This window comes from Anabrus simplex, chromosome 1 (genome assembly GCF_040414725.1).
Source record: "Anabrus simplex isolate iqAnaSimp1 chromosome 1, ASM4041472v1, whole genome shotgun sequence".
In the NCBI taxonomy this organism is placed as follows: Eukaryota; Metazoa; Arthropoda; class Insecta; order Orthoptera; family Tettigoniidae; genus Anabrus; species Anabrus simplex.
In genome coordinates, this window is record NC_090265.1 from 1,297,490,518 (window position 1) to 1,297,516,554 (window position 26,037).

At 37.6% G+C, this 26,037-nt stretch overlaps 1 long non-coding RNA gene across 1 annotated transcript; it reads right to left on the reverse strand.

The window, feature by feature from the left end:
- Nucleotides 1-1,214: 1,214 nt before the first annotated feature.
- On the reverse strand, nt 1,215-19,623 carry LOC137497023 (uncharacterized). Its single transcript, XR_011017613.1, has 2 exons — nt 19,383-19,623; nt 1,215-2,152 (listed from the first exon to the last, which is right to left on the reverse strand). It is a non-coding gene; the product is annotated as an uncharacterized lncRNA (long non-coding RNA).
- Nucleotides 19,624-26,037: the final 6,414 nt, after the last annotated feature.

A 26,037-nucleotide genomic window follows, 5' to 3' on the forward strand; every position in this document is an offset into this window, starting at 1 on the left:
CTATGTGTTAACCAAAGGTTCCAGTCGATGCTTACCAAATTTCAGCACGATCCATCAAGTAGATTTTACATGAAAGAAATCAAGACAAAGAGACCAAGGATAAAGCATGCGCCAGAACACAGCAAAAGATTTTTTGAAAACTATTAGAAATACGAAAAAATCATATGAACTTTTTTCTGGGAAATGGAATTTCAGGTACGCTTGGTGCGCTTCATTGTTCAATAGGACTAACCGTTTAGGCGCGTATTCAATTTTAAAGGTTCTAAGCGTACGTTTCCCTCTGACTTGCTTCACATTTTCTTTCGCTACATAACCCACTTAAAATATAGCATGTGTCCAAAGGTATCAGCTATTAGCTTGCTGAATTTGGGCTCCACCACTCAAATAGTTTTTACGTGAAAAAGCACAGGCAGGCAAGCACGAAAACCTTAAATCATGGTTCTCGCTGGAACCCTTTGATATTCCAGGAAGATACATAGCCTATGTCACCCGGAATGCTATTTTCTTTCAAGTGGCGAAAGGAATTTAAAATCGGTCCGGTATGGTACTTTGCGACTACTCGCTGCAATATAAACAAACTCAGTCTCTCTTTATACATACTAGTATAGAAGTATAGATAACAAAGGAGATATTCCCGATTATTAAATTTTTCACAAATTTCCAAATATCTCCAGAAATATTAGTTCTACCCAAAAAGTGTACGTAACGTATAGAAACCTGTATGTCCGGTACTTCAAAAAAACTGTTTAACGTCGCACCGACACAGATAGGTCTTATGGCGACGATGGAATACGAATGGGGTACGAGTGGGAAGGAAGCGCCAGTGTCCTTAAATGAGGTACAGCCCCAGCATTTTCCTGGTGTGAAAATGGGAAACCATGGGAAATCACCTTCGGGGCTTCCGGCAGTGGGGTTCGAACGCACTATCTCCCGAATTGCGTAGTCACGTGCTCGGCCCGATACATTTTTACCGTGCGAGCTATTATTGTGATATTCATGAATTTCGATTTTCATTACCAATCCATCAACGTTGAATGTTGGTGACGGGAAAATATTGTTCAGTAGTCATAACTAACGAGCTGGCGATAGTGGTGGCTGTTATGACTGACCCCTATTGATCAGAAGGGTAATAAAGACTATCGAAATGAAATGAGAAATATAAAGGAACGACCATTTGAAGAATGAGGGATGGGGTAGGAATGAATCATGAAGCCTGGGCGTTGAATTCTTTAATATCACTGAGCCTGAAGAAAACACAATGTGATGACTTACAATGTCCGAAGTCCCTAAAACTTATCAACAATAACATTACAATTACCGACTGTTGTTGTTGGTTGAAGTATGTTTTGTCTCTTCTGCTGACACTCATCTCCGGTAGATGGCATTACTCTTACAAGTATACAAAAACTACCCTATCAACGACGGGTAAGACAGTTACCTATAAAGAACAACTAACGATTATTTTCACATCAGGCGCTATTCTTCCGGTCACTAATCTTTTCTACCGGGAAATTCAAAATCAGGACTTTCATAATTCGTTTTACAGAATGGAATCGCTTTTCTTCAGTTTTATGAACAGTATAATAATAATAATTGAGGCCTGGTGCAGGTCTTTCGAGGCGACGTCCTATAGGCGACCTGCATATCTATGACGAATTCTAATGCTGAAGTTGAAGACGACACACATCAACCCCCGAACCAGAGGAATTAACCGATGAAAGTTAAAATTCCTGACCCGTCCGGGAATCGAATCTGGGACTACCTGGACCATTAAGCCATGGAGCCGTACTTCTGACCAGTTATTGATAATGTCGTTTCACTGTACCATAACTGAGTTCTTCGTAGCTGCATAAGCTAATAATATGTTACATCTCGTAGATGTCACACTGAGGAAAAATAATTTCAATTAAAGCATTTAAAAATGTCCTGAATTTTCTCCTCGTAAAGCAACACACTGAAACTAATCCGGTGAGTCGCATCTTCAAGCAGTTGACTGTGTGAGCTTCATTCCCATCGTTAATGTGATCAAAGAATCCGCGGTGCCTCTGAGTTTAACTCCAGTCTTGAAAGCTGGATTTCTTGCACGGACAGGGAACGGCAAGGAGCTTGGAAGGATGACGTAACCGAGGTTCCAGTAGAATTCATCCCACACCTGAAAATGGCAGAGATAATCCATTAATAAACGCTTTCGGAACCTACCGCCGTCATAAAAGGATAGGAAAGAAAAACTGAGGACAAGGTTCAGGTTATTCATTCTTTGTCGTTTTTCAGTGGGTCAAAAGAGGTGAAATTTCAAACCCTTAGCAACGTATGCTTCCTTTTATTAATGGCCGATATCAGAACTCTTGCCAATTCAGTGAACGGTAAACAGTACAGTGTTCTTCCCAGAAATGTTCGTAAGCCGGGTGACAGGAATGAGTAGTAGCCGGGCAGGGAACACTACATTCAAAAAATGAATATTATAAAATTTAAATTTATTCCCCTCAGGGCATTAACAGTAACATACAAGTAAACACTAACTGCAAATTTAAACTATTTTAGTGTTATCACGAATAAGACATAACAGCATATTTTGAACTTCTAGAATTCTACTGCTCGATCATAATCATGTAACAGCGGGACTTACCACTTGGTTGCTGTGGAATGCCATAGGGTTTGTGACGTCATGCGGAATCGAGTGCTCGCACGCTATTCCTCGCTAATCAAGACACTGCTTGCGTACGACACTACCTGATAGTCAAGCTAAACATTTAAACACTGATGCCACAGATGCAATTTTGATGACAATATGTAAGATTTATCACTTAAATAAATAAATAAATAAATAAATAAATAAATAAATAAATAAATAAATAAATAAATAAATCGTTTTACAGTACAGTATTTACATTTTAATTTGCAGCACCCAATGACTCAAATATATATAAATATTACGTAACTAGCACATATCTAGGTTATGTTAGCCGGACGGTCTGTAAAAACGGCAGGGCCCATTAAAAAGGTCCTAGGAAGAACACTGCAGTATAATAAAATATTGTTTTCACAACATGTAGAAAAGAGCGTACACAGTCTTTACTGGCAACTCGACACTTTAAGATTGCCTAATAACAATATAATCAGATGAGTGAATATTTTAATGCACTTAACTGAAAACGAACTCAAACTCAAAATATATTACAATTCCGTAGATTTAACTTGTTTTTACGGTTGCGTTCTGAGAACATGACATCCGCAAAAATATTTTTTTAAGGAACGGTTCATTCAACATATCCTTCCACCCGCGCGCGATTAAGACATCCTAGCTTAAATTCCTAATTATGTCATGAAATTAGACTAGTTTGAAGGGTTAGAGATCTCTTCATATGGTTATGAAGGTATTTACGGGTTGTAATAAGGATGTAAAGGGGAGGTCGTATATGTCACTGGTAAAATCCATTTGGTTCCAGGACTCCTTGATTCAAGAAATGGAGAAGAGCCAAAGGAAATGTGATTTCAGACAAACGAGTAGTTTCAATCTTTGGACTGGGATGATCTGGGAGTAAGGAGACAAGTGGTCGACTAAACGTTATGTTCGGGCTGTCAGTGGAGAAGTGGCGTGGAATGGCAGCAGACGAATAAGCTTGAGTTGAGTTTTCAAAAGTAGGAAAGGTCATAATATGACGATTAAGTTAGAATTCAAGAGGCCTACCTGGGACAAGTATTCGTTTATAGGGAGAGGAATTAGTGATTGTAATCATTTACCACGGGAAATGTTCAATACATTTCGGAATGATTTGAAATTATTTAAGAAAAGGCTAGGTAAACTTAGGCGATAGGCCGGAATGCAGTTCGGTTGAATATGAATGAATGAGGTACTCATCCTCGAAAATGGAAAGGCCCCATGGCACCATAACTATCGCGGCGGCCGCGATCAGAAAGATTCAAATGTCTATCAATGCGTATTAGATTTTTGAATCGGAAAGTTTCGTCGCTGTAGTTCGAATTCCTCGTAAAACTGTATATATTGTGGCTTCTTACCACGAGAGTAATCACAGTCCCGTGCATTTCCAATGTTTAATAGCCTCGCTGAAGAACGATTCGATACGAATTACGGTAGTCATGGTTAAGAACGCAACAAGAGGCGATGATAACCATTGTAATATTCATGATAATCTACTCAATTCAACTTCCAAGGTCAGATCGTCAGTCAAGAAATCCCCACCGCTCCTCATCGAGTAATTAATGTTGAGGAATCTCTTTAGTTTTCTAAAATATAATTACGACGCACGTGTGTCGATATCCGCAAAACAGAAATACGGATGAGTTATGGAAACAATATCAAATGCGTTTTAACTTGTGGCTACTAATGAAATATATTCTTTAAAAATATTACTGAAAATCTTATCTTTATACAAAAAGATACATACTGTAGTAATAGTTGAACTCAAGTGGCTCGAAAAAGCATTCGCTGTGAAGCAACCAAGTTTTCAGCTTAAACATTTAATAATATAACAAAGAAAATTTAATCCCGTCATTAACGTTCTAAAAATGTCACAATATTTATTTTTTAAAAATCCATTTTACGGCACTTTCCAGACATTAATAAAAATTAACAACAAATATAGAGAACTTTCGTCCTCCAATATGCATTCGTCTGAGTACAGTAATACAAATACTATCGGCTAGCCAGCAGCCCAGATACTGCAGATACAATTTGTTCCAGTGTGGACAGTTTATTGTGGGCAATAAAAGCGTAGGGAAGAAATGGATGCAAAAGCAAGGACAGGACAGAGAAAACCCGGATTTTCGTACGCAAATTTAAAGCAGGTAAATCTTGTCAAGAAGTAGCCTAAGTGGCAGGCCAATTGCAACTGTGAAAAGCATTATGGAATTCAGGTTTAATACAACAAAACAAAAATACCAAAACGCTCCAAGAAATGGTCCTTCACCTATTTTGACTGAGAAAGAAGGGAGTCTATTTATCAGAAAAACAAAGCAAAGTCATCTCCGTACAGGCTACAGAGGCTCTTGGAAGGGTGGAAGGTAAAGGCTTCCACTATCACCTAAAGGGGGAAGGGAAACTGAAAAAATATTTCAATTATTTATACGAGGATATTATTATCACAAAAACGAAAGATTTTGCAGACGTGAAAGTTGGTATTCTGAATCCGCTTTAAAATTAAAGAAACACGTATATTCGGAAAATCCAATGAAGGGGGAGGGGGTGAAAGAATTGAAAAATTATTTGATTTAATTGTATGATGATACATCTAATAAAAACTAACGTTGTTACAGAAGTGAAAATTGGTATTTCGATCTCCTTTAAAAACAAAGAAAAAAGCGTTTTTTGGGGAAATCATCTTGGGGCAGGGGTGAAAAGGAGTTGAATTCCTTTTATGAGGACATATATCTCAAAAACTGAAGATGTTAGAGTTGTGATAATTGGTATTTAGAAGATCCTTTACTATTAAGGAAACAAGTATTTTTAACGGGAAGTTCACTTAAAGGGGGGGGGGGTGAAAGGAAGTGAAAAATGTTAATTTTTTTATGGGGATACTTATACCTCCGAACTGAAGGTGACAGACGTAAACAATGGTATTTGGAATCTTCTTTAAACATAAGGAAACACGCCTTCATTTTGGGGGGGGGGGAGTAAATCAACTTCACGACGGTGGGGAGAAAAAGGAGTTGAGACCAATTTATTTTGCTGTTTATAATGTACTTATTCTGATCATAAACTGATCGTTTTTAATTTTCCCTGTGCTCGTTCTCAAGAACAATATTTTTCCTTTGGAGACCATAAAGTTAGATTACAGTAAATTCTCCTGGAGTATAAATAAAAATGTAAACACATTTGAAGTAAACGATAGGAACGACATTGACCGTGCAACTGTTCATCTCTATAATAAGGTCAATAATGCACGGAAGTATATCATTCGTGTCGCCAGAAATCTCGCGCACTTGCCTACGCACGACGATGGTGCTGGTCACATTGTCAGCAATGACAATTGCAGCAGATGTAATTTACCCCCAAGTAGCGGTCTTGCATCTTGCTGTGGGTTCCAGACCATCAATAATAATAATAATAATAATAATAATAATAATAATAATAATAATAATAATAATAATAATAATCTGGACCGTCGTCAAAATGTGCGGACCGCGCTGGAAACGGGTCCTGGCCGGGTAATGACTACGACTGCAGTCCGGCCACGGGTTCAATACCGCCAAGGCACCCAAGACGACACCACGCCGGATCTCAAGGATTTGATCCATATTAAAAATGCTTATAGGAAAAGATGGCAAAGATTTAGGGACCCAACTGACCAGGCGGAGTACCTGAACCTAGCCCGGGAAGTACGAAATCGATTGCTGGAAAGAAAGATTGGAAAATGGGAAAAACTTTGCCATAATCTCTCAGAAAACTAGTCAGATCACGAATTTTGGCGGATTCTCTCAGAAAACGAGTTAGATTGCGAATTTCGGCGGATTTTACATAAAACGTTATGCATCTATTGAATTATAAATTTCTTATAATACCGTAGCGAAGCACGGGTATCTTGCCAGTTTTTTACAATCATCTTCACGCTTTTCCTTGTCGATACGGACCGATGACCACGCGGTTTTCATCCTGAAGACAATCATAACAAAACATATCAACAGTTAACAAGATTAAACACAATATTTCCATGTTAACAATGCTAACTTGTATTCTCTATAACTTTTTTTACGGTATGTAATACATATCAATACAACCAATAATACAGGCATTTAAAAAATAAATTGTAGGCAATTTTCCCCTAAAATAGAATTTTATCCTGCGCGATTTTTTGTTATTTATAACCTATAATGTAGCATCTTATTCCCAGACTTTACATACCGATTTTCATCAAATTCTGTTTACCCATTTTCTCGTCGATCGGCGTCGAAATGGATTTAGGAACAAAAATCGAAATTCATGAATATCTGTTATCACAGCCGGTACGGTAAAATTGTATAATAAAAAAAGATCGTAAATTTAATTCTGTACAACTTCAGTTATGTAGTATTGATCGATAGAACCATTAATAACAAATATTTGAGATTTAAATTTTAGTTCTTCCCCTAAACTACCATTTCACTCAGCGTAAATAAAATTATTTAAAGCCTACATTGTAGTTCATCACTCCCCGACTTTACTTACCGATTTTCAGTAAATACTATTCAGCCATTTTCTTGTGATACCGGTACATACATACATACATACATACATACATACATACTGTGCCCTTCAAATCTGGTAAATAATTTATTGAAAGGGAGTATTTTAATATCACAGTGGGATAGTGCATTAATTCGTCAGCCAGGGCGGAAATTTTAACATTTCAGTATCTCGGTGAGGCGAGCGGCCTAGAACAGGGTTTTCCCGACCAGACCAGCGAGCGAGGGTGCGTTGGGATTTTTGTCATGTCTTCTACAGCCAGCTGAATGCCACGTGACGACAGCGGAATTACCAAGGCCGACCGATCAATACTGTCGAGGCCGCTGAACGTCTAACTGTTCTCCAATGAAATTGTAACACCCGCTGGATCGCAAGATTTCGACCAATCACGAGTGACACAAAGACACACCTTCGTCTCAAGATAAGTAAATAGTGGTGTTTTCTGTGGGCTCTCATTCTTCTTCTTATGCTGGACCGGACTGCTACAACTTGACATTTATTCTGCTTCTGGGGAAATTTACTCCGTAGAACTTTGAAAATTCAGCAGTTCAGATTAAGTTCAACTCTACGAAATATAGAAGATTCTTAAAAGTTAGGTATTCATATCTGAACTAACTCATCGCGTGTGTGTCCTCAACAATATTTAAGAGTGATTTCTTAGTTTCAGTTCATTTCACGAGGAAGACGGAAGAGGAAGACTGCCAGCAGTTCGTGAAATTTTCAAGATGCAGGCACACCTGTATGAAGGAGTCCACTACTATTCCATGCTTGTCCTCACTCCTGCCATGACTTATTAAACATGTGAGGCATCTTCAGCCATGGAGAAGGACGGAGTTCGATGATAGGGTGACCTGACCTATTTCCTTGGTCATCCGCTGAAATCCAGATTCCACATCCACATGAGTACCGTGTTTCAATTTCATTTCTGTGAATCTTTGTAAAATTAATGTAGACGTAGTCCATATTTATTCATTGCAGTAACTTCTCATAGTTTCAGTAGTTAGAATTTCATTCCTTCTTTCTTTGGTGGAAGGTAGTTTGTGACTGAACGTGAATGTGTACTTGGGCTCTATTAGTTAGTCAGATTTGTGTGAATGTCTTCGAGACTTGTTCTGACTGTCCCGATTCAGCATAGGAGTGATAAAATTAATTGACCCCTCCGATAATAATAATTTGATTTATTAATTAATTTGAAATTAATTTGGAGTCATACGGGACAGAATATCGACACATTTCACTACGTTAGGATTTTCCTTGATGATTTTGCGATCTTTTATGGAACTTAAAATATGTTAGAGTCATCTGTAAAATTTATCGTACTTCAGCCTACGTGAATATGACTACGCGCGGATAATAATAATAATAATAATAATAATAATAATAATAATAATAATAATAATAATAATAGAATATCATTACGGTTTAAAATGTGGGATAAGGTCATGAGTTTAATTATTGTTTGGGACTTGTATGGCATTAATGTGTGCTCAGATTGAGTAAATGTGGGCCTGGAATACGTCTGTGTCTTGACAGATCACTTGTTGCATTTACTGTGTTATTGTTATAACACTTGAGTCACTTAGGAAGAGAATATGTCGTACATAAGTTCTTCGAGTAGAGCACATATTAATCGAGAGCCATAATATATTAGGAGAATAATAATAGTGGCGTAACTCATTGTCCGCAGACGCGTTTATTTATTTGACCTGCGTATTAGGCATTTTTGAAAAATAATTTTATTGATGATTTTTATCTCTAACATTCCCTGGAACATCGTTGTGAATTCAGTTTCATAGTTGAAGTGATAATCCTGATACCATCACCTCTCAATCTATCGCAATGGTATTCATTAGCCGATACCGTCATCTAAAATTTTTGCCTGACTTCGACTAAAAATTAAAAATAAAAATCAAGGGCTAGAATTCGCTAAAAATATTTCTTAATGTTACCGTGTACCCAAGTGTGAGTGTGGAATGAATGATTTGTTGATATTTTGTGATTATATTTTTCATGGTGATTATTTGTCGTGATCTCTTGTTCGCTGTGCGCGTATTTTGTCCAATTTTGTGTCATTTTGGGATGAGCATATTTTACTCATTTATGAACCTTTAGTGAATTTTATTGAAAATTAAGATAGATTAGGGTCATGTGCTTTAAAGAAAAATGAATAAGCAAGGACCATGTCCGTGGATCGAATTCACCGACTAAGAATTGTTAACCCTACATGTTGTAAAAATTAGAGTAAACGAACAGAACGTTGTGAAAGACGCTGCGCCAACAACTTATGATAATTACTGAGGAAAACTTTAAGAATAATTGTAGAAATGTTTTAATTTATTAATTTATAATTTAAGAAAGTTGATTGGAAGATGATTTCACCGACTAAAAATTTTATTTGAATTTTTCAATTAAAGTGAGGAGATAATAATTCAGTTATTAATGGCAAATAAATGGCCGAAGTAATTATTTAATTTTAAAATCATTTTTGTAAAATTGAGAAAGGCTTTCTCAGAAATTAATGTGAATATTTTATAAAATCAAGTAGGCTAATTTTTATTCGTATATTTACAGAGTCGTATTTTCTGGGGCCGAATTCCCGAGTAGTTCAAAGACTGGCCGAGAAGAAATATTTTGAAATTTCAAGATTTTGTTATAAATTTTCTTATTGTGGAGAGTGCTTAGTTTTTAATAAATGTTAAAACCCATTTTAATGTTCCTTTCATTTGTCGCTAGTCCTTAAGCTATCCCTGCCCTTAAAATTTTCTGCACAGCCAGTAAGCGAACGGTCTACTTCTGAGACTCTCGCTCACCGGCTGAGCTGCCCGGCAAGAAGGGGGCAATACATACATACATACATACATACATACATACAATTCTTTTTAAATTCTGAGCAATGTACAGACAAAACTCTTATTATATATATCTAATACTTTCTCAACGTGTGACCGATTGCGGGATGACTGGAATGTGACGGAGAGTATCACTTCATTGAGGGAAGTGCGCTGTGAAGCCAAGTCAGTTACTAAGAAACTATCACTGTTAATAAACTTAACCATGATAGGTTAATATTGTGTTTGGTCCGTATTGACTGGTCTAAATGTACAATATAACTATGTATAATAGTTTATTTAAATCCGCCTTGATCAATACACTCATTAAATGAAAGAAACATTATTTATTAAACCATACATGTTTCGGGAAATCTCAACCATTCCCTTCATCAGTGGTTAGATCAAAGAATAACATAATGACACAATCTTTTGTTTTACAATTTGAAGGAGTATTGTGTCCCAATACATCATGTCAAAGAGTAAAGAGAACTTACGAAATATTATAAAAATGATCAATACATACAATTTTGGTTGAACTGAATGAGAAACACTATACAAATTTATGATCTTCAAGTTTTTCTTCTTTTCTTCTTCTTTTTGTTCCTTAAATGATTATATGCTAGCCTAAACAGTGGGTTATCTTCTGTACTTTTCTCATTTAAACTTGATTCAGAATTACATTTTTGTGTAAGGTAAATTTCTAAATTTTCCAAAACATTCATTAGTTTTCCCTTTTTGGTCGAATGTAATAATTTCATGTCATTGGAAATGTCTGTAAATTTATGATTCATTTCAACCATATGTTCTCCCATTGCCGAATATCTTTTATGTTTGACCGCATTAACGTGTTCTTTGTACCTTATAGCCAAACTTCTTCCGGACTGTCCTATGTATCGTTGTTTACATGTTTGGCATGTTAATTTGTAAATTTCTGATTTATTAAATATACATTTATTCTCTATTTTATCTGAATTGAAAATTATCTTATTAGTATTATTATCCGTTTTGTATGTGACATTGATGTTCTTTTTTCTGAAAATTTTAGCCAGTTGATAAGATTGCTTATTTCGAAAAGTTAGAACTATGAATTTCTTTTTCTCTTTTCTCTCTTTAATTAAAGTTGTATTAGGTTCATTTTTCACTTTATTTATCATTCTATTAATAAATCTGTTGGAATATCCGTTGCTACGAGCGATTTGATGGATTATATTTATCTCTCTATTATAATTCTTCTTAGACATAGGTATGTTCATAGCTCTATTAATTAAACTGTAAAATGTTGCCTTTTTATGTTGACCTGGATGATTGGAGTCATTTCTGATAATAGTATCTGTTTGAGTAGCTTTTCTGAAAATTTGGAAATCAAAATGACCAGAATTTCTAGTAACTGTCAAATCTAAAAAATTTAAAGTCCTATCATTTTCAGATTCCATCGTAAAATGCACTTGTCTATTCAAAGTATTTAAATACTGTAATATACCATCAGGTTTAACCTTTCGTTCATCGATAATAACAAATATATCATCGACGTATCTCAACCATGTAATCAATCCATCTATTTTATCAAATTATTGAAGAATAAGATAGATAATAATAATATTGTTGTGACAAAAGCTGATAAAGGTAATACCATTGTACTGATAGGAAGACAGGATTATATTGAAAAGACTAAGAATTTTCTAACTAGCAATAATTTTGAATTGATAAAAAAAGATCCCACGTCTTCTATGCAGAAAAAACTTAAACAAATTCTCAATAACATAACTTTTTTATTAGACTCCAAAGATACTAACTGTTTAATTAACATGAACCCAGAAATACCTACTTTAAAGGCACTACCGAAAATTCATAAACAAGAAATTCCTATTAGACCAATAGTTAATTTCAGAAATAGTCCAGTATATAAGACGGCCAAATTCATACAAATATTTTTAAAAGAACACTATAAGTTTTATAGCCAGACACACCTAATTAATACTATTGACTTTTGTAACAGAATTAAAAACATTGAGCTAACAGACTACTACACGATACATAGTTTGGATATCAAAGATATGTACTCCAACATTCCTATTGTAGATACTATACAAATAGTAAGAAAGAATTTAATGCAACACAGCAAATTAAGCAAGGTGGAAATTGAAGAATTTTTAACATTACTAGAATTTACTTTGGAAAATAACTATTTTGTTTTTGACAACAAAATTTACAAACAGTCTAAAGGCCTAGCAATGGGTTCGCCAGCTTCAGGTATTTTAGCTAACATATTCATGGATTACATGGAATATAATAAAATAGTGGATAAAATAGATGGATTGATTACATGGTTGAGATACGTCGATGATATATTTGTTATTATCGATGAACGAAAGGTTAAACCTGATGGTATATTACAGTATTTAAATACTTTGAATAGACAAGTGCATTTTACGATGGAATCTGAAAATGATAGGACTTTAAATTTTTTAGATTTGACAGTTACTAGAAATTCTGGTCATTTTGATTTCCAAATTTTCAGAAAAGCTACTCAAACAGATACTATTATCAGAAATGACTCCAATCATCCAGGTCAACATAAAAAGGCAACATTTTACAGTTTAATTAATAGAGCTATGAACATACCTATGTCTAAGAAGAATTATAATAGAGAGATAAATATAATCCATCAAATCGCTCGTAGCAACGGATATTCCAACAGATTTATTAATAGAATGATAAATAAAGTGAAAAATGAACCTAATACAACTTTAATTAAAGAGAGAAAAGAGAAAAAGAAATTCATAGTTCTAACTTTTCGAAATAAGCAATCTTATCAACTGGCTAAAATTTTCAGAAAAAAGAACATCAATGTCACATACAAAACGGATAATAATACTAATAAGATAATTTTCAATTCAGATAAAATAGAGAATAAATGTATATTTAATAAATCAGGAATTTACAAATTAACATGCCAAACATGTAAACAACGATACATAGGACAGTCCGGAAGAAGTTTGGCTATAAGGTACAAAGAACACGTTAATGCGGTCAAACATAAAAGATATTCGGCAATGGGAGAACATATGGTTGAAATGAATCATAAATTTACAGACATTTCCAATGACATGAAATTATTACATTCGACCAAAAAGGGAAAACTAATGAATGTTTTGGAAAATTTAGAAATTTACCTTACACAAAATTGTAATTCTGAATCAAGTTTAAATGAGAAAAGTACAGAAGATAACCCACTGTTTAGGCTAGCATATAATCATTTAAGGAACAAAAAGAAGAAGAAAAGAAGAAAAACTTTAAGATCATAAATTTGTATAGTGTTTCTCATTCAGTTCAACCAAAATTGTATGTATTGATCATTTTTATAATATTTCGTAAGTTCTCTTTACTCTTTGACATGATGTATTGGGACACAATACTCCTTCAAATTGTAAAACAAAAGATTGTGTCATTATGTTATTCTTTGATCTAACCACTGATGAAGGGAATGGTTGAGATTTCCCGAAACATGTATGGTTTAATAAATAATGTTTCTTTCATTTAATGAGTGTATTGATCAAGGCGGATTTAAATAAACTATTATAAATAGTTATATTGTACATTAAGAAACTATCATTCAGTCGATCACCAATAATGTGAGTACAATGAATTGTAATTCAACTGATACAATTTATTCCCTTATTATTATTATTATTATTATTATTATTATTATTATTATTATTATTGTCATCACAAGCCAAACTGTCACCGGCCGCCACTATCAAGCACATTATTATCTAAAAAGCAGTGCTAAAGCTATATGTTTAAACATACAGTGTCAAAATATGTTTGGGTCCAACGCAAGTCCCGTTTCTCTACTGGTTTAAAACACAGAAATAAATACTGTATATAAATTAAGCAGCAAATTAACACAATACTGAGCAAGTTGGCTATGCGGTTCGATGCATGCAACTGTTATCTTGCATATGGGAGATAGTGAGTTTGAACCTCATTGTCAGCAGCCCTGAAGATGATTTCTGTGCCTTCCCATTTTTACACACGTGCACCTTAATTAAGGCCACAGTCGCTTCCTTCCGAGTCCTATATCCCAAAAACCTCTCCACGTCGATGCCACGCAAAACAAATAGAAAAAAATCAATGCCAGAGGTTTTCCTGTGACTATGGTATGTCTAAATACATGAATGAAAGCCACCAACCTCAGCTGGGATCAAACCTGTTATCGCCTTTTTTTCTGCTTTACGGGGCACCGACAGCTGCGCGATCCTAACCGTACGGCCGGTCGCCAATGTGACCAGTAGCGGCGATTGTGGAGAAACTATTACATTTTTATTCCAGTTTAGCTATAGGAAACTAAGAATTATTAAAAAAAAAAAGCAATTTGTACAAGCTCTGTTGTCTTATCAGCTAATTCTTTCCTTTATGTTGTCTTTATTTTCTTTAATCATAAATATTTTTTTAGCGGAAATACGCACAAAATGTCGTTCGTCCCGGCTATTCTAACCGATTTGTATAGTGCCATAGCAAGTACTGGAGACTTCGCTCATGTTGTGAAGAAGGGTAGCAGGGGTATATTTTATTCTAAGTTCTTGGACAGTGAGGTATGATCCACCTGCCTGCAGCGCGCATTCGTCAGTCTGGCAGCCTCTTTAGTATCTTAGTTTTTTAGTGTGTAGTCAAATACTAAATGATTTTAGTTGTATAATGATGCTGTATTTCTTTTTATTTGGAATAAATGTGAAATATTGTTCCTTTGGTGAAAGTTTTATTGTACAGTACTGAATCAAAAAAAAAAAAAACAACAACAACTATTATTACCGCACTTACGTTGGTAAACTCTCAATCTTTACCTCTCTGACGAAATTCGCTGAGAGAGCATTAAAAACCTACAATTTTGAAGCCTTTATTTTAGTTTTGATGTACACAAGCCCCCTCTCCCACGCCGCTATATCCCGCAAACCCGGGTGTTGTTTATTGTCTGTATATTTTCCCCCCGCACTTTTAACACCCAATCGCCGCTACTGAATGTGACTATCGATGATTATGATGATGATGACGATGATGGTGGTGATGATGATGATAATGCAAAAAATTGTAAAGTCGAGTCCTCGTCCCAAGCCGCATCAGCTCTTTTCAGGTACACCCCCAACGGAGACGAGCATCGTGTACCTATTTAAACACATTCCAGCCCTCCTACCACACTTCAATATCTGGTAGTACCAGGAATCGAACCCAGGGCTTCGGGGAAAGCAGCTAATAGCGATAGCCATTACACCACGGAGGTGAGCAATACATAATAACAATAATAAACATCATCATCAAGTAATGAGTCCAATGCCACACTGGAGCAAAACGCTGGTAATTTCACGAATGAAAATGGCTAAGAGCTTGAATATTTTTACAGCAGCCTAATAATGTCACTGGTTTTCTGTCTCATTAGCTAGCTACTTTTACAGTTTTCGGAGACGCCACGGTACCGGAATTTTGTCCCGCAGGACTTCCTTTACCTGCCTGTCGATCTACCGCCATGAGGCTGCGTATCTGAGCGCCATAAGAAACCACCGGACTGACCCGGGATCGAATCCACCAACATAGGCTCAGAAGAAAGTCAGCGCAGTGTTCTGCTGTCTGACCCAGGGCTTGCATACAACAAGCTACAAAGGGCGCCTAAGCGAACTATACAACTCTGCCAGCCCTTTCAGTCACTGCACAGCATAAATAATATTCTTCACACACCTGTAGATGCTGAAATAAGATACCATTTTACGGCAATAAGTTGTAAGGTGCTTGGAGCCTTGGGTAAAAATTAAGAATAGCTTTTCATCTTGTACCCTGTTGATCCAGGTAAATACACTTGAATAGAGTTGCGAACAGGAATTTTAACACGACGAAACACCAACCAATGAACTTCAATTGAAGTCCTACGAACGCTGACGTAAGCAACGATGTCTCGGGTATGACGGATATGAATTCCACCGCAAGTCTTAAAACTGCAAACTACGGAAACGTAATTTACTTCCTTGAACATGTGAGGCTGTAGACGATTCATTCACCAGAACAGAGCTTTTAGTAAGCTCGAAACATACTTTGGAATGATGACCCCACGCCGTTTCGGCGGCCCTGTTCAAAGCTACTGTATGTTTATAGCGCATACAGTAAGATAAGTTTTCAAAGAAAACACGTCTTTACATGCAAGGCTATCCGACTCCTTGGCTGAATGGTCAGCGTACTGGCCTTCGGTTCAGAGGGTCCCGGGTTCGATTCCCGGCCGGGTCGGGGATTTTTAACCTTAATTGGTTAATTCCAATGGCCCGGGGGCTGGGTGATTGTGCTGTCCCCAACATCCCTGCAACTCACACACCACACATAACACTATCCTCCACTACAATAACACGCAGTTACCTACACATGGCAGATGCCGCCCACCCTCATCGGAGGGTCTGCCTTACAAGGGCTGCACTCGGCTAGAAATAGCCACACGAAAATAAAATTTAAAAAATGCAAGGCTAACAAATAACTTGACCGACAGGTCGCAGGCCATACGCACAGTTTAACAAAATATTATATAAAATACAATATTATACGGAGTGTCAAGTGGTTTTAGCTAATGCTTGAAAATTAACTTACTGCATATGGTGTATTAGCCAGTTTTGCGAAGTTTGTTGCTATAGGTGTAAGTGGATGCAAAATCACTCACTTAATGAGAAGTGTGGAACCAATGTTATGATATTAATCATTACCGAGCCAAGACTCATTACATTTCCTGCACTCACTATCGATTTCGCGTTTTTTCTAAAACATTTTCACTTTTTGCAACACTACTGCAAATCTTAAATCTGTAGGAACGAAAGAAACTCCGTGGAAGAATGGAGGAGGCCCAAGGCAGTGACAGTGATATTTAATACATACACTAGGTAAGTGGTGTCTATGACGACTTGTTTATGCTACCGTCTGCTAGAAAGATGTACAAAAACTGCCTGTTATTCCTCAAACACTACCTGGTCCTAAGTTTTTAGGGAATTACATTTGCATAGTCTTGCTTACTTCTGAGTATCGCTGAAAATATTTTATTATAACCAGTACCGGACCACAGGAAAAAGTTTTGACGGGTCCGGGTCGAATGTGCCACCCCCGCCCCCAGGACTTAGAATACGAAGTCCTACGCGGCTATACTAAACTAGTAATATGATCATTATTCTCTACATACAGTAGAAACCGGTATACGTTTCTTATACTGTAAGAAAAACGTTTGCTTAATTAAGCTGTAGAAACGTGCTTCCAGATCACCTTAAAATACGGCTGCCGGGCTGAGTGGCTCAGACGGTTGAGGCGCTAGCCTTCTGACCCCAACTTGGCAGGTTCGATCCTGGCTCAGTCCGGTGGTATTTGAAGGTGCTCAAATACGGCAGCCTCGTGTCGGTAGATTTACTGGCACGTAAAAGAACTCCTGCGGGACTAAATTTCGGCACCTCGGCGTCTCCGAAAACCGTAAAAGTAGTTAGTAGGACGTAAAGCCAATAACATTATTATTAAAATACGGCTAACATAATTCCTGCCCGCATCCGTAGCGTAACTGTGAGCGCTATTAGCTGCCGTCGTCGGAGGCCTGGGTTCGATTACCGATACAGCAGAGATTTAAGAAAGGCAGAACAGGTAGGTGGTTAGAACGGTACATGCAGCTCGCCTCCATTGGCGGCGTGCCTGAAAGAGCTGCACCACCTCGGGATGAGGACACAAGTTTAGTTTACTTTACCCTAATTCCTAAATAGTTCATTTTCTATGATATACTCGAAGTTTGCCAGTTTCCAAATTCTAAAACTGTTCTGTAGTGTACAAATCGTAAGTAGGCTTTAAGCCTGTATCAATTTGAAATCGTCCGGCTCCATGGCTAAATGGTTGGCGTGCTGGCCTTTGGTCACAGGGTCCCGGGTTCGATTCCCGGGAGGGTAGGGAATTTTAACCATCATTGGTTAATTTCTCTGGCACGGGGGCTGGGTGTATGTGTCGTTTTCATCATCATTTCATCCTCATCACGACTCGCAGGTCACCTACGGGTGTCAAATCAAAAGACCTGCACCTGGCGAGCCGAACATGTCCTCGGACACTCCCGGCACTAAAAGCCATACGCCATTTCAATTTGAAATCAATGGATGGGTCAGTTGAGTCCTCTATATCCTAAGCTTACGACACCACAGCAAATATGTAGCAAAACTAACCAGGAGAATGACTGGCCTACTTATGACGCGTGAAAGCAACAGTTTTGCAATACAGGCGTGTAGGCTTGTACTACTGTACAAGAGAACTGTTAATACATCTATGTTATGATAAACTGAACACTAAAATAATAGTAATCAACTCCCATACGAACTTCAAAACCAGCTCTAACACTAATTCGTCTTTGATACGGCACTGTACAGTCAGTGTCGTGAAAGAAGGAGGCGTGGCTCGATACGTAACAAGCACGTGCTCATGGACGGATAAAGAACTCCATCAAACAAGTTCGAATTTACAGACCAGAATGCAACCACTCCAATATCGAGTGACTTCCTATACGGGTGCTCGGGCTTTTAGACACACTAGCTTGCTTACAAACATGAACGGGAAACCAAAATTCCGTAATTCGCTCATTATTTTCAGATTCGTCCGAAATAAAGGTTCGTAACTGAACATAAAGCATATCAGAACTTTTATTATGAGGAAATAACTTCAACACAGGTATAATACACCTTCGACAGAACTACGTCAAGTGCCAGATCAAATTAAACGATATATTTTAACAAACGTCATGGGATGACTGTATGACATGGTTAATTTAAACAGAAGAAATATTTTACACGAAAAAGGCGAAATAGTCATAAATACACACTACCATCAAATAATAAACAATAAAACCGTGTGAACAATAATACTTTGGTAGAGGACCATGCTCTTTTAAGAAAAAGCTCCGTACGTATTTTCAAACATCATTTACGATACATCAGTTGTAAACCACTATATTAGTAGAATCTTTAACGTTCCATATGGCATAATATGAACTGAAACCAAAATAAAGCATCTAAACTTCCCTGAAACGAAGAGTGCGCCTATTCCTTACCTCGTAACACCGTTAAGAAATAAGTTAACCTAGAAAACACGCCAACAATGTTATATGTTGTAATGCAGTGATACATACTGCTTCATAAACACAAATAATCATACGAATCGCCTAAAAGCAAAGGTCATTACTCTGGTTAAATAGTCGCTATGGAAACGGATGTGTTAATAGAATAGCATCTTATAACTGTTCATTCGGTCGTGCTAAATTTAGAACAAAATAGTTTACTTCCACTTACCACCAGATTAAATAGACAAATTTCATATAAATTTTAACCACTAACCTTTCGGCTTGAAAATCCTCTACGACAGAAGTTGAATCAAATTCACTAAAATCGGGCAAAGACTCTGCTTCAAAACTAAAACCACCTAGAACACTCGCTCTCGTAGAGGCATTCATGTTTGTTGTTTTCAATATGGCCTACTACACATTCGACATCTATCGGTAACGTTGAGAAATATATCCCTGCGCTGCACTGCCGTCTGCTGCGCTGTCTTCTGGACGTACGTGATAATTCTTTTTTTTTTCTTTCTTTCTTTTTTTATCACATGACCCCTAGAGCATTAATACTCATGATCGAAGACATGAAGAAACCTTCAACAACACCAGAAGCAACATAACAGAAGAGTTTTGTTTTGTTTCCACTGCACTATCTCTTGGCGTAATTATAAACTGAGCACGGCTGGTGAGACTTTCTAGTTGTAAATTTGCATCATAGAGTACAGCACGAGACAAAGCACGGTTACAAGGTCGGTAGAGACCACCGCCGTCTCGATCTTCCTATATTGCCTGCTCTATGCGAGGATTTTTGCGACTAGGCTGCGACAAAATTTCTCCGCTAGATGTGCCTTTGCTGGCGGGACCTAGTGTTTAGAGTGCACTATGCCTTCTGGTATGGGCTAGAGCAATTTTGTTACTTTCATTGATCTGTCTCAGCTTTATCCTTGGCTTTGACAAAATGAAGTGACTGAGGTATGAGTGATGCTAGTAGGCCCGCCCCCTCCTATATTGGAGAGGGAATGAACCAACCTTCTGATGATGATGATAATGATGCTAGTAATGCCATTCCATCTGCAGCCAGTCCCTGCTAGGAATGGTGTGAAAATATTGTTCATAGGGTCGGTTGGTGCATGCATTTCAGTGGGCTTGGCAGACTGATATGTAATAGCAACTTCTGACTCGGTGAGGAAAGCAACGGGAAACTTCCTCGCTCCTCAATTCCCTAGTACGCTTCTTCAGTGACGCCTAGGCCATCTATGCCAGTTGATGGCGGAGCTGTTGAGGATCCAACCAGCCTTCGGGCTGAAAAATAAACATACAGATGGCAGGCACAATGTTCCAAGCTTATTCTAATGACGACAGCCTACAAAACACTATGCAGTATGGTCATATGTTCACTGAAGCTCGTAAATTACATCAGTAATATTAAATATCGGCAATATTACCTGTATGAAGTCGCAGTTGGCCTCTTCATGCACAATTTAAAGATTTTCCGGACGAAGGCTTTGAGTGGAGTACCGTACTTTTTGTGTTCTTGCCAACGCAATATCAGTTAAGAGAGGTCTTATGAACTTGGTTAGGATAATATCACTAACAGTTTGCTCATGTTCTTTGACCTCACAATGTAACAAAACACATTCTGAAAGGGAAGACGTCGAGAGTCCTCGTATTACCCTCGTATGTTTTTTTTTTTTTTTGCTAGTGGCTTTATGTCGCACCGACGGAAAACCATCTTCAGGGCTGCCAACAGTGGGATTCGAACCCACTATCTCCTGGATGCAAGCTCGAACGTTTGAAGAACTTCGACAATAGGGCACAGCAGCTTGAAGGAACTCCTGCAGATACCGTACTTCACAAGAGCAACAAAACAAGGTTTTGGGTATCGAACTCCTCCTCTGTCCTGATGCATTATCAGTTCCATTTAGCGGTGTCAAATCTAGGCAGTGAGATGTTGCTGACTAATGTCACACTCCAATCTCTCTTCAACAACATGAACCAAGTACCCGCAAATTAGGATTTCATTTCCTGTTTCTAGTTTTATTGGGATATTATTGTCCGGATATTTGAGGTTGTCAAATGTCTAAACATGAAAATGTTTGTTTTGTGATTGTCCATCACAATTCTTATCACAAGGAATCCACTATCCTCCACAGCTTTAATAATCACCTTCTGGAAAAAAAAAATCGCAGCCTGTCTCCAATCATTCGACCGGGTCAGGAATGGAATGAATGAAGCCCCATCTAGCGGTGAGGATAGGAATTGTGCCGGCTGCCGAAGCCTGTCGCACTCGTCTGGGGCAATGATTAATGACTGACAGATGAAATGAAGTGATATTCAAGAGTGTTGCTTAAATGAAATATGACAGGGAATACAAGAGTACCTGGAGAAAAACATCTCCCGCCTCCGCTTTGCCCAGCACAAATCTCACATGGAGTAACTGGGATTTGAACCATGGAATCCAGCGGTGAGAGGCGGTGCACTGCCGCCTGAGCCACGGAGGGTCCATCACCTTCTGAAGCGAGGTGTAAAGGCACAGACGACCGGGTGAGTTGGCCGTGTGGTTACGAGCGCGCAGCTGAGAACTTGCATCCGGGAGATAGTGGGTTCCAATCCCAGTATCGGCAGACCTGAAGATGGTTTTCCGTGGTTTCCCATTTTCACACCAGGCAAATGCTGGGGCTGTAGCTTAATGAAGGCCACAGCTGCTTCCTTCCCACTCCTAACACTTTCCTGTCCCATCGTCACCATAAGACCTGCCTGTGTCGGTGCGACGTAAAGCCACTAGTAAGAAAAAAGGCACAAATGCAAGAGTAATCTGAGGATATCCAATTACTTCCTTTATTAGGTCCTTGCCTAGATAAAGCCAACAGCCGCTTTTCTCTTAATTCCCTTCTAGACAGTATTTCATGGAGTCGTATCTTTTCTGGCTGTGAACCACCTTGCCAAGAAATGGCAAAATGGTACATAACAGTTGAATATTTCGGGGAAATGAATCGGAAGTTTCAGTTCTACAAAAAAATATACCTTGCACAAACGGAAAGGAAAAAGTACATCTTTACTTTTGAAATATCTATAAGCATCATAAGTTCTGATCTTCATTTCCGTGTTGACGTTTAATTAATAATGTACAGTTTAAGGGATGTTCCACCATTCAACACATTGCAAAAATATATTAAATTATAAGAAGACCGGCTTTGACTCCCTTGGAGTCATCATCAGTTCTTGGTTAAAATTAAATTAAAGGGAATCTGATAACAATCATCATAATGAAAAACTATGTACCTATGGGTGATTGCATTTAATTTTCACCAAGAACTGATGATGACTCCAAGGTAGTTGAAACTGGTCTTCTTATAATTTAATATATTTTTGCAATGTGTTGAATGGTGGAACATCCCTCAAACTCTACATTATTATCTATAAGCATAACATGATTAATTAATTTCACAGTTCTATACAAAATATCTCTTGTACAAACATAAGTGAGCAGATACGTTTACTCATTGTACGAAATAACTCAGCTTTCCACACACATTCATGCACCAATAACACAGTGCTACACCCACACTGACAGCGAAGATTGTGCATCTACTACTGCACTCTTATGGCGACTTGAAGAAATATTGGTATTTGCGCCTTCCTGTGTTATACTAGTGGCATAGAGCAGGCAGTGTAAGAGGATCGAGACGGTGGTGGTATAGACTGACCTTGCACGTTTATACTGCTTGGCCAGATCGTGCCAGACATGCCACCCGATGGTGATATTCTCCTTTGTTAGGGTAGTGACAACTGACAAGAGCCAGAGCAGGCTCTTGCAGGCTAATCCAGTGGTGGAGAATGGAAGGTTGTGTCCTTTGCTGCATTCGATGCAAGTACATTCAGTGATGGGAAAAGTACAAGGAAAAGTAACTTGGCTGAATTAGTTATATGAGAAACATTTTACTCAATTAATTACACAATGTTATTTTTCAACACTTAAGCATTAAAATTACAATTAGGCCCTACTTTTCACAAGGCCGTACCCAGGGGAGATGGTGGGGGGAGGGGGTTCAAACCCCCTCCAAAATAAAGTGAACTTGACAAATTTAAACAGCGTATACGGATTTTGAAATAGCCTACAATAAATTAGAAATATTATACAATAATTTGCAAAATAAACAAGTGAATTTAACCTATAAAATCTGTGTCTTTTAAAATGTTTTTCTATGATTATAGGTTACAAATTTACTGAAAACATAAATGAAAATTTTAATTTTGGTAAGATTTTTTTTTTATGTTCCTAATACATATTGCACCATAAACATTGATTTCAATAAACATAGGCCTATAGAAATATTTTCATGATATCGAACCACTAGAAGATTTTTAAAAAATCTAAAAAAAATCAAACCTCTAAATATTTTAATACTTGGAGTGAAATATATTGTTACCTCCATTTTAAAACAAAATCTTTGTGTCACACTGCACACACGTGTTAAAACATAGTTTGGCCACCAACCCGCTATGAATTTACCTTTTTACTTCACCTGGTGAGTTGTAAAAGGTACCACTCGGTAGCTCTAAATCTCAAATAATTATTTTTGTAAAATCTATTTGAAAGTAAAGAATATTTGTTACTATAGTTTTCGTTTTTGGAAGCTCGCATCCCCAAATCCTAAACCCCTCTGAAAAAAATCCTGGATATGGCCTTGACTACACAGAACATGTTTAAAGGAAATAACTGGCATTCTTTTTTGAATGGGATTGGAATGATACCAAGTTCGCAAGGGAAAAGGTATTATTTCATTTTGTATATATGTGTGTGTTTTTTTAGCATAGATACATTAAGTAGCTATCATCACTAAGCAAGGCTAAACATGAGATATGCTCCCTTGGATCTTTCAAAATTATATTTTTCCATAATTTTTATTTTAGTAAGCGACTTCCAGCATTTAAAATATTTTCCCATTTATTTTACAAAATAATTGGTTCTTAAAATTTCCTCATCGCTAAGCCTCGACCTCTATGAGGGGAAGTACATCTTTGCATTTACTGAAAAGGCTTCCTGCAGAGACACTTGAAGGAATACTTGTGTTTAATTTTAAGAAGATCCCCAGCAGTGAAGTAGGATAAATATGAGTCTTTGAAAGTACTGGAGAGGTAAAGAAAGCACCTCATCCTGCACTGGTGAAGCTACTGGTTAACTACTGGTTCTAGTGTACTGTAGTACTATAGTACTGGACAAGTTATCTTCACCAATTGCGTTCTTCCCCATTTCTGCTTCTGGGCAATGTATATAGATTACTAAAAAGTAACAATTACAATTTTATTTCAAGAAATACTTTTTTTTTTGCCATTCTGCTTAAAGTCGCACCAACACAGATAGGTCTTATGGCGATGATGGGACAGGAAAGGCCTAGGAATAGGAAGGAAGCGGCCGTGGCATTAAGTAAGGTACAGCCCGAGCATTTGCCTGGTGTAAAAATGGGAAACCACGGAAAATCATCTTCAGGGCTGCCGACAGTGGGATTCGAACCCACTATCTCCCGGGTACGAGGCTCACAGCTGCGTGCCCCTAACCGCACGGCCAACTCGCCCGGTAAGAAATAAATTACAAGTAAAATTTACATCACCATCATCATCCTAAACCATCTCCAGTTTTCTGGGTGTGGTATATGAGCCTCCTCCATCTCATCCTATCCTTGTACCATTCCTCCTCCACCAACTTGTCCCAATCATGACCTCTCAGCAGTACATTGTTCTTAACTAAATCTATCCCTTTCCTTCATGGCCTTCCCATGGGCCATCCTCCTTCTACTTTTCTGTCAAATTCCTTTCTTGAAATTCTGTTAATGGCATCCTCTTCATGTAACCGAACCACTTCAGTGTTGATATCTGAATCTTATTGAGGAGAGAATCATCTATTCCTACTTCTTGTCTAATTTTCTCATTCCTAATCTTGTCTTTCCTGGTTTTCTGGATTATAGTGCGTAGGAATTTCATTTCAGCTGCCTACAGTTTGGAATTATCTCTATTGGTCAGTGCTGTGGTTTTGAGAATGTATGTAAGAATTGGTGTATAGTAGGACTTGTACAATGACGTTTTTGTTTTCATAGGTACTTGCTCATCCCACAGCAGGTGTCTTACCTGGTGGTAAAATTGTGTTGCCTTATTGATTCGATTGTTCACCTCATGTTTTACTAGGTTGTCATTAGATAGAACACTACCCAAGTATTTGAAAACTGGAACACTGACCAGTTGGGCTTTATTTAACATGACTATTGGTTATATTGGTTTACACTTTGTAAATAACAATTACAAGTAAAGAGTACTAGGAAAGTATTTAGATTACTTTTACTTAATTACGTCCCAATTCTGGGTATATGTCATGTGGGCTTGATAGTCAATCAATCACGCATTTCAAGAAAGGCAATGGCATATACTGAGGGCTACCAAGGCTATCAGTGAAGCCCAAACATCAAATGAGAACTGTGGAAATCTAAAGCACATTATAATGAAAGCATCTGACACCTTGTTCAATTTACAGAACTTGAAAGGAATGAGAAAAAACGCCACACAAATTTTTGAGAGCAAGGCATCGGAGACTTATCTTGCAGCCCACGCTCTGCGTCCCTCTCCTCTCAAATCACCTCATGCGGCTTGTTGCTGTATGTCCGATAGGTGCACACACTGGGGGATAAGTGTGCAAGGCTGCGCTCTGTCAGATCACCACTGCTAACAAACAACTAAGCGTTTATCATATATACTACCTTACCTCATACTTCTGACTATAGATGACAGAGTGCTGGTATTTCACTCCCGTTTACTTCTACAGCCTTGTAGCCGTTATAGGAGTAATATAGTTTTCTTTTTATAGGTAGATTTGCTAAAATGAAAAGCAATCAGGTTTAGTGCTCTCTGTTGTTAGTTGGAATTGAACCAATGATCATGGGTTGGAC